Source organism: Heliangelus exortis, chromosome 1 (genome assembly GCF_036169615.1).
Source record: "Heliangelus exortis chromosome 1, bHelExo1.hap1, whole genome shotgun sequence".
Classification (NCBI taxonomy): Eukaryota; Metazoa; Chordata; class Aves; order Apodiformes; family Trochilidae; genus Heliangelus; species Heliangelus exortis.
This window is the reverse complement of record NC_092422.1, coordinates 125838585-125847815: the sequence shown is the minus strand read 5'-3', so window position 1 is coordinate 125847815 and position 9231 is coordinate 125838585.

The following is a 9231-nucleotide window of genomic DNA, read 5'->3' as shown; positions in this document are numbered from 1 at the left end:
TTCCATGCTGAAGTTTTGTACACATTGATTTCAGTCTTCACTTCCCTTTAGATCTCCTGGGGTGCTTTTGATGAGTAGATAGGTGAACCTGGGTCGTTCAGGGGTCTAGCTATACTTTTGCCACCAGGCTGATGACTGCAGCAAGTTCAACAACAGATTAGCTATCAGCCTCTGAACCAGAGGTAGGATGAATCTGATCTGTACCAGAATATTTTTCCTTGCTACTCCACCACACAGTGTGAAGTGCCTTGAAGAGACAGAACAATGTCTTTTTTTCATTCCCTTCCTGTTTGGCCCATATTTACCTTAATATATTTAGCCCATTACGTTGACTAATGCATAAGTATTCCCAAAGGAGAGAAGCAACGTAATTCATATTCTTGACCTATTCTAGCTAGCAGTTAAGTGTAGGATTATTTTCTGTCAACATTAAAAAGGCTTTCCACGGGTAGAAACTATAGTGATATCAGTGTTTTTTCAATAAAACACTTCTTGGTACCACCAAGATTTCTGTTCAGATCTACAGCTCTGCTAGACATTTCTATTGATTAATTGCAAAAGAAAGAACTGTCTTGGCACTCAAGCCCATTAATTTTGGCTCTCTGAATAAAGGACTGTGATGTCCTGCAAAAAAATGCATTCTGTTTCTCTTGTAAAAGGGGCCATGTAAGAATGGAGACAGGCAAATACACAAAAGATCTTAAAGAAGGAAACCTCTGATGCACTGTGTGTTTCAGATCTTTATCATTGATTTAACTTGTTTGTGGCAAGGAGCTCTTGTTTATAGACCTCATGTTCCTCTGTTCTGAGTGGGTTGAGCTGTGCTGACTTATAGAGTGAATGGTCTGACTATGTTTTTGAGTTATCTGCTTTGCCTACTTGCCCTGTAAAGCCACCAAGAAGTTTTTCCAGTGAGATACTCTCTGTGGCTTCTCAAATTTTTATTTATGTTCATTGTTCAGGTCTAAGCACCTATTAGAAATACAGGATGCTGCTTTACTTTCAGAGACATGAGACCTGAACATCCAGTACCAGCTGCTAGAGTTACAGACCTCAGACAAGTAATCTAAATATCCCATTTACTGAGGCAGTTATTTTGGGTGAGTCAGTAAGAAACACCAAGATAAAGGTTCTGTTTGAAATCACTTTTTTCTTTGAGACTTAAGGTCTCCAAGAAACACCTGCAAGGAAAGGCTTTGCAGTCCTCATGCCTTGCTGAACAAGTGGCAAATGGATGGATCTTCCTGTGAGCTGGATTTGAAGTCTCATGCTAAGAAGGGCTTCTGATATTCTAAATAGAAATATAAGCCATCACACAAGAGCTGGACTCCTAAATCCCTACCTTTTCTGCCAGGCTTTATGCTAGCACCTCTGAGTGTGAGGTGTCTCTCAAGGAACTTAGGTGAAGGACCAGCTATTGCTGGTCTCAGATCAGACCTGCATGTTCATTTGCTCAAAAAACATATCTGTAACAAAGCACAGAGATACAAGCCCAAGCAACAGGAACATTTCAGGTAGAAGAAGTAAGCACATACTGAGGCTAGCAGCTTTTTCACCAAAGACTTTTCTATCATGATTTTAACTTTAGGGTCCTTGCAGCTTTTTTCTACCAACAGGGTTTATATTGTGATTTTAGCTTTGGGGTTCTCAGAAACACTTTGTTACTGCCTTAGGCTTAAAAACATCTGTGGTATATAGTCCTTGGCCCAGCCACAGGCATTAGCTGGATTTTAATCCAAAAGCAAAAATAAGCATTATTTGTCAGCTTATGTCACACAAAAATACTCATCAAAAGTGCAAACATAGAAAGTTTCTGGAGCTGTTACTCTGGATATGCACTGTGTCAGATTTTGGACCCTGATGAATTCAAAGGTGTGTGATTGAGAATAGATCTTTGCTGTGTGCATCTGAATGGTTTTGCTTTATATGCATTATCACCAGTTAACTCACTCTAGGTAACTTAAGTATTGACAGTGAAAGTGAATCTGAAGTGGTAAATGATGTGTAACACTGCACTGTTACATACCCAAAAAGCTTCTTGGATTAAATGTTTGAACTCTTCCCATTGATACTGGTGATATTGTGGTATTTGTGTCTACCAGACACTGCAGTGACATTTCTTGCAAATAAACCAGCCTGTCAAGGAAGCATAAAGAAATCACATTTAGAGGAACTTTGTTTTCACCCCAGTCACATCACATTTTGACAAAAAAACTAGCAGAAACCAGCTTTGAAGTACAGCTTTGCCCTGCTTGGCAGCTGCGTTCTCTGTGCTGGCTGCCGGCAGAGCTCCAAGGTGATCTCACCATCACCTTCTCTATAGCCTCATTTCCTGAGGAACTTGAGCTTCTCTGTTTGTGCTGTCTTTACATTTGTATTTCAGTTTGCCTGTCATTTGCCTCCTACCCTGGTAGCTTTTAAATATGACAGCTGCTGAAAATCATATTGGACAAAAAGGGAGAATTTCTGAGGGGAGTAGAGTTCCTACCAGCTCTGTGAAAATCAATGGTTGAGTAGAGGAAAGCAACTAATATCAAATAAGAGAAAAGAGAAAACCAGAAAAGTTTCTACATGAGCTCCACAAGATGTTGTGGCTGACTATACACCATGCCTATGTTTGCTTTCTGACTGGCATGTGTATGGGCCACAGCATCTGTGCTGCCTCAGCCCGTAGCTAAGGGACATGGGGTGAAACGAGGTGAAGAAAAAGTAGGGAAATAGAGGAAATAGGAGTAAATTAGAATTAATGGGAGGATGTGCATCAGACATGAGGGAACTGGAGAAGTCTTACAGGCTGTTGGGAGAAACTGTGATTATCATGGGAAGGTCAGATGAAAATCCATAGGAAGTTAGGCTTCCTTGTCCTGCTTCTCATGAAACAGGATATGTGACATATTTAGGACTGCACCACCTCAAAGCATAGTAACAAAAATGCAGACCTTCAGAGTACAGCAAAGCCACAAGTTCATCAGATCTTGTCTTTACTCCAGATTAGGACAAATTTGACAGGGGATGTAGATGTGCCTCCACAGTAACTGTGTTCAGAGTGAAAAGGGACTGTCAGCTAATCTTTCAATAAGGACCCTTTCTGAATAGCTTCACTGCTGAAAACTGAGTATTTGAATTTAAGCTAAGGAAATACTGGCTGCATCGAGTAGTGAACATGGGTTATTTTCAAGCACAAATGATGGGCTTGTGTAACAGGCTTGATTTAACAGGCCCTCATCAAACATCAACAGACTTCTACACTGTCCCATATTTCATCTCCCTGTTTACTGGCAGCATCGAATCCTCTCATCATTCATGCTGCATATATGCTCGCTCACTCCCAGGCTCCTTCCTGAAGCAAAATGACTAGTTTCCTTGGAGAGGAAGCCTGGACACAGTTGACAGAATAGTATGCTCCAGGCTTCACTCCAGACAGACAAAATGGACTTGGACTGCAGCAAGTTTAACTCCCTCAGTCCATTAAGGTTGTCTGATGCTACTCCAATCTCCCCTACATGCTGTCATGGAATGACACAAGCAGGCAATACATACATTGAATCAGTAAATGACAAACAATAATAAGCTCTCAGGGCCATAAAGAGCCAGAGGAGAACTGGAACAAAGACTATTAAAAGTCCAGCCAAGCTGCCCTGAAGAGAGTAATTACTCCTGAACAAGGTGGATGGGAGTCATCTTGCGCCACTTGGCCTGGAGTAAGAGACTACCCTTGGGACAGCTGCCCTGGTAGCACAGACACAGCCCCAGAGAAGCCAGAGCAGATACTCAAGCTCCCAAGAGAAGGACTTTGCTTCCAGGCTTACGTCTGGAATTTGAACTATTCACAGTGATAGGTGCCACCTCTGCCATCAGCTTCTACTGGGGAGATTTGGGTGGCCCCTCCAGCCTTTCTCCTCAGAAGCTGGTTAAATTATTCTCTCAAAATAGATAATGAGGTAATACTTTTATATTCCTAGTTGCTTAAGGAGAGTGTTAGAAGAGTTAATCTGGGGATCAGAGGTCTTTGTTAGCAGGGAGTCTTTTGAATCCCATGTGTGCTGGTCACAAAAACAACACAGAAAGTGTACAGATCTGAAAAAGACACACAGGGTAGAAACCAAATCAGCCACTACCTTCTAATGGCATTTAGTGTCCTCTGAGAGTTTGGGTCAAGTTTGGCTTTGCTGGTTTATGTAATTTGATGTGGGATTTAGCCAGCTGATGAATCTTTTTGTGCAAGTAAAACTTTCCAAAAGGGTCTTAAACTCCAGTGACGAGTACAGTTATTTGTATGTCAACTGCAGCTTCTATTTATAGGTTGATGAAAATATCCCCCAATCAGTAACTCTCTAAGAGAAAGGCATTTCATAAAAATAGACTATAAAAAACAAAGAAGCGGGCATATTTTAGGTTAACAAAAATACTGATATTCCAAACTTTTCTTGTAACCCTTAGATTTAAGACATTAGTAAATTCAGACAGTAAACCCATTCAGATGCAAACACACCAACTTCAGATAGGATATGGAATTCAGGTATTTGGGAAAAAGGAATACTAATATATCACATGGTGAATAAACACAAAAATAAGTGAAGGTTTTTTATGACTCACATAAAATTAAATTAACCACTTTTTTTGATATCCAGTGGGGCTTGCATGAAGGCACTTACCAGAGGTGTATGTGCTTTTAAAGGGTGTTGATTTAAGACCTGATTTGTTTGAAGATTGACTTGAAAGAATTTCAAAGGATGTAGCTTAATTAAAAATATTCCAAACTTCGCATTCCTCACAAAACCTTTTGACCTCTCATGACATTTCATGTTTGAAGGTGACGAGTTGACTGACTGCTTCTCACTTCACCAAAGGCACTGCTGATCCTTCCCCCAGTGCAACAGCCATCATTAATTGTTGATAGGTGCTCATTACACCAACCTAAAAGGAGCGTTTAGAGAACTGGCAGGTTCGTATGTTGCAGGGACCTACTGCACCGCGGGTGCTTTCTCCAGATGTGCATCGAGCCTGGCTCATCCTTTCAAAGATCCCAAAAACGAGGCATGGACACAGAGGTCTGCGTGTTGCAGCCATCGCAAAGTCTGGCATTCCCACTGACGGAGGAATCACAAGGAGGTATCCATTAACAGGCCAGCAAGGAGGCATTCGAGGGACTTCTCCGACCCCTGCTGCCTCTGGTGACGGATGGCCGGCTGTCACCCCCTCCGAGGGGGCCTCTCACCATGCAAGCTGTTTGCATTCAGTCAACACTTTGCTTTTATAGGCCTGTGGAGCCAAAGATTGCTAGACTTTTGAACCCCAGGCTAACTTCTGTCTGGCTACAGCCTCATTTTCTGGAGCCAAAATCTTTTTTAACAACTACACAATAACAAGTAATTAGGGTAAAGTCTGCTAATCTTCTCCTTTGGGCCTGGAGGTTGTGTATTCGGAATCTGTTCGGGTGAAGGTAGAATTACTGCCATCAAAGCCTGAGGTTACTTTGTAAAAGGGGTTGAACTCTAGGTCAAGGAAATGTTAACTGGACAAAGAGAGATCAGGGCAGATAGTGTTAAAATTAAAACTGTCCTACTGAGATAATGCAGAATTGACTGCTTTTGCTCTGGAATCTAGCTGAATGCAAGATGGGAAGGGAAGGCTAGAGCCTTTCTTTCAAAAGGTGAAAACGTAGTTAGCAATAAAGGATCTATTGACTTACTTTCACTTGGGAATTTATTTTTAGTCTCTTTATGCAGTAAGACAAAGATCTTATTTTTACGTCTCCTTGTATTTGGGCCACCCGGTTTCCTAGAGCTGTTTGATTTACTAAATTAAAATAAGCTACTGCTTAAATATCTTCTCTCTGTGTCTCCCAAAAGCCCCAGTGAAAAATTCATTAAGAATGGAGAAGTTTCTGCTCTTGACTTATGAGTCCTGGGGACAAATGGGACTTGATGGGTGGCCAGAAGGATAAACAAGCCCAGGCTCACACGTGGAGTGGAGGCAACACGCTCCAGAAGAGAGTGATGCCCGTGCAGTGGATGTAGCACCGGGTTTGTACCTCTGCTGCTTGCACGTACCATAGGTCAGGGAGAGATTCCAAATTTTCAAGGGATGAGAGCCTGAAAAAAACCACCTTTTTACAGGAATCTTTAAACATTCAAAATAAGATCACAGATTTAGCCTGGAAATCCACCGCAGAGCGAGGCATCCCTCACTCCACAGCGTGGAGTCGCTTCAAAATTAAATCTTCTGCTGGCTGCCCTCAGGGATAACAAAAACACCGCTACCCCCTCGCAGCTATCAGGGCTGACGGCTCCGGCAGGATCGGCGGCACTTTGTTCTCCCCTCTCCGCTGTGGGGAGGCCTTTTCCTGCTGCTGCCAGGGGATTTTGAGCCCCTGTATGGGAGAGAGAGAGCGGAAATGTTGAGGCCAGATATTTCCCATGCCAGGGCCTGCTGGGCTCTGCCACAGCACCCTGGCTGCCTTCTGCACTTGAGGGAAATGGACAGAGACACTTCGGCTGACACAGGCAAAGGGTATCTCTGGAATTCCTCAGTAGGTGATGGTAATTAGCACAACAGTGGAGTTACCTGGCACTTCAGTTCTCAGGGCAAAGATGTATTTAATGGTTCTGCAATTGCCAGCTGCATTAAGCCAAGCGCAGTAAAGCAGACACAGCTCTCTTTCTGCTTCCAAGCTGAGCTATCAGAAGGATCCTCTTGTGGGTCCTCTGCAAAGTTTAAGTCTCCCAGAGTGGCTGGTAGAGTTACAATGGTGACAGAAAATGTGTTTTGTACAAGATCAGTGGTAGCAAAACCAGGTCTCAGCTCTGTGCTGGGACACTTCAATGCACGAGGAGAGATGTCTCCAGCCCTGCATCATCCACCCAAAGAGGTGGCATGCTGGAGCTCTCCCCCGGGCTGTGGACAGAAGATTTTCTAGTTTACCCTGAAAAAAAAAAAAAAAATGCAATAGTCACTCGTCTCTAGTTGCTTGTAATTTTGCTGGTATTTCCCAGGGCTTTTAGGAACACCAGGATGGTGAAAATGTACTTTCTCCATATATGAGCTAATTGAAACAGGTCATGTCACTAATACATTTCTTTTATGATTGGTAGGTCTTACATATATTTTATTTTAATTATAGAGTGTAAAAAAAAAAAAAATCAGTGGTGATGACTTATCATGGACACAAAGCATTTTCCTTTTCTTTTGAAGCATTCTTCTGACTTGGAGATAAAAATTACAAGCACACATTTATGTTAATTGTGACCATGTGAATTACCCCAGATAGATGGCTTAACAGCAACACTAACACCTAGCACAGAAGCAGCCTCCATGGTACAACAGATGTTAGGATATGTGTCTTCAAGGTTCAGATCAGAAATAATTGCTCTTCTGCTGCACTAGCAGCAAAACCACAACTCTAACTTTTGCCTGGTTTAAATGCCTCACAGATAAAACTAGCCAGTGTTAACTATACCATGAAGCAATTCTGTATTTTTGTGAATATTATGAAATGTTGTTTAGTCAGATACCTCTCGTACTCAAATACAAACCCGCCTTTTAATTCAAATGCCTTCATCCATACTATTTTCTGTTTTAACTTAGCAAAATGGCACTTTGCAGCTACCAGTGAAAACTGCCCATCAAAACACCACACAAAATTTCTTCAATGAGGACAGCTTTTAGTTTTAGAATATGATCTGTATGCACATTGTGGCTGTTACACAAACACCTGCTTAAAATGTGGAGTAGACAGAAAATGATGCTTCAGAATGAAAAACTGGCCTTTTTCTGTGAGGAGCTTGTGGTTTCAGATATGGGTGTTACCCTGCAAGGCAGCCAGCAAGCCTGTTTGGGGGTCTTGTGGGCTTCTTTCCTTTAGCAAAGAAATCAAGTGTGTGAGCCCGGTGTGCTTTCTGGTACCATCCCATTGTAATTCTTAAAGATTTTTTCTGTGAACCCAACAGAAGCACTTTCCTTGGCCAGAACCCCCCCTGTCTTTCCAATTAATTCTATGCCTAGACACTGGGGCCATAGCTAGATTTTACAGCTAAGCCAATCTCAGCTCAAGCTAATGCCAAAAGATTCAGTTCTGTCTGTCCTTCTATTACCACTAATTGCATCCTCCCGTTCCTGAAACTGAACTGTGTCTGATTTTTCTCTCATCTCCTGGTGTGTTATATGAGGGCTAGATCACCAGAAAAAAACATCAATACATTTTACAGAGCTTTGCAGACAGGCAAGTGCGTATGACAGCAAAGGAAGAATGAAGCAAGAGGATAGAACTGAAAACTGAGAAGGAGAAATGAAAGAGATGGCCTTTTCAGATGCATCTGATCACCTGATTGCCTGGACTAGCATCAGAGTATACCCTGCATCCTGACTGTCTACTTCATCTCAGTGTGATGACCATGACTGTTTCCCTTATAGTCTGGTGACTTTTTTCTTTTCTGTACAAACAACAGCTTGTGCTTGCATGCACAGACCAAGTATTTTAGTATGGCTCAAGCTTTGTCACGCATTCCTTGCCTTGGGCCATAACCCATGTCTGCTTCCTACCATCTTTGTACAAAAGAGCATTTATTAAACTCCTTGGTACTGAGTCCAAAAGAAGCAAACCCGCTGTCTTTAGCCAGGTTTGTGATTATCAACAGATCAAAGAGCTGTCTGAAAAAAAAATTGTGACTTCTAGGCAGAATTCTGAGGTAGAAAACCAGGCAGAAACTTCTACAGTGAACAAGACAATCCTTACCTTCACTGAAGGTAAAAGGCACAAGGAACAGAATCATCTGACACTCATTTTGGAACAATATGGGTTCCTTTCTGTTTCTTTAATAACAGTAACTCACATTTACAAGAATACATTAGACAGTCTATTTTCCTTTTTTCTCACAAGTAATGCTACTCGCAAGAATAGCTCCTGAACCTGATCCATCACTGTATTATTTCAGCTTTGTTTCAGGGACTCCATTTACAGTCCTGTAAAGGCATGAACTATGAGTTCTATCTGTTGATGTTCTCAAAAGCAAAGGGATAGGATGGACTAGTTAGTGGCTCATGACTTAGGACTGAGTTGCCTAGATATCCCTGTGGGACCAGCTCCCTAGGGTATGAGGACTCTGCACTTCCCAAACAAACTGCTTCTTCCCACCTTAGGCTGAGCAGACAAAATACAAGGGCATTTATCTCATTAGTTAATTTAGAAAATTCCATTCCATGTGAGAAATTGCCCTGCCCTAGAATTCCTAG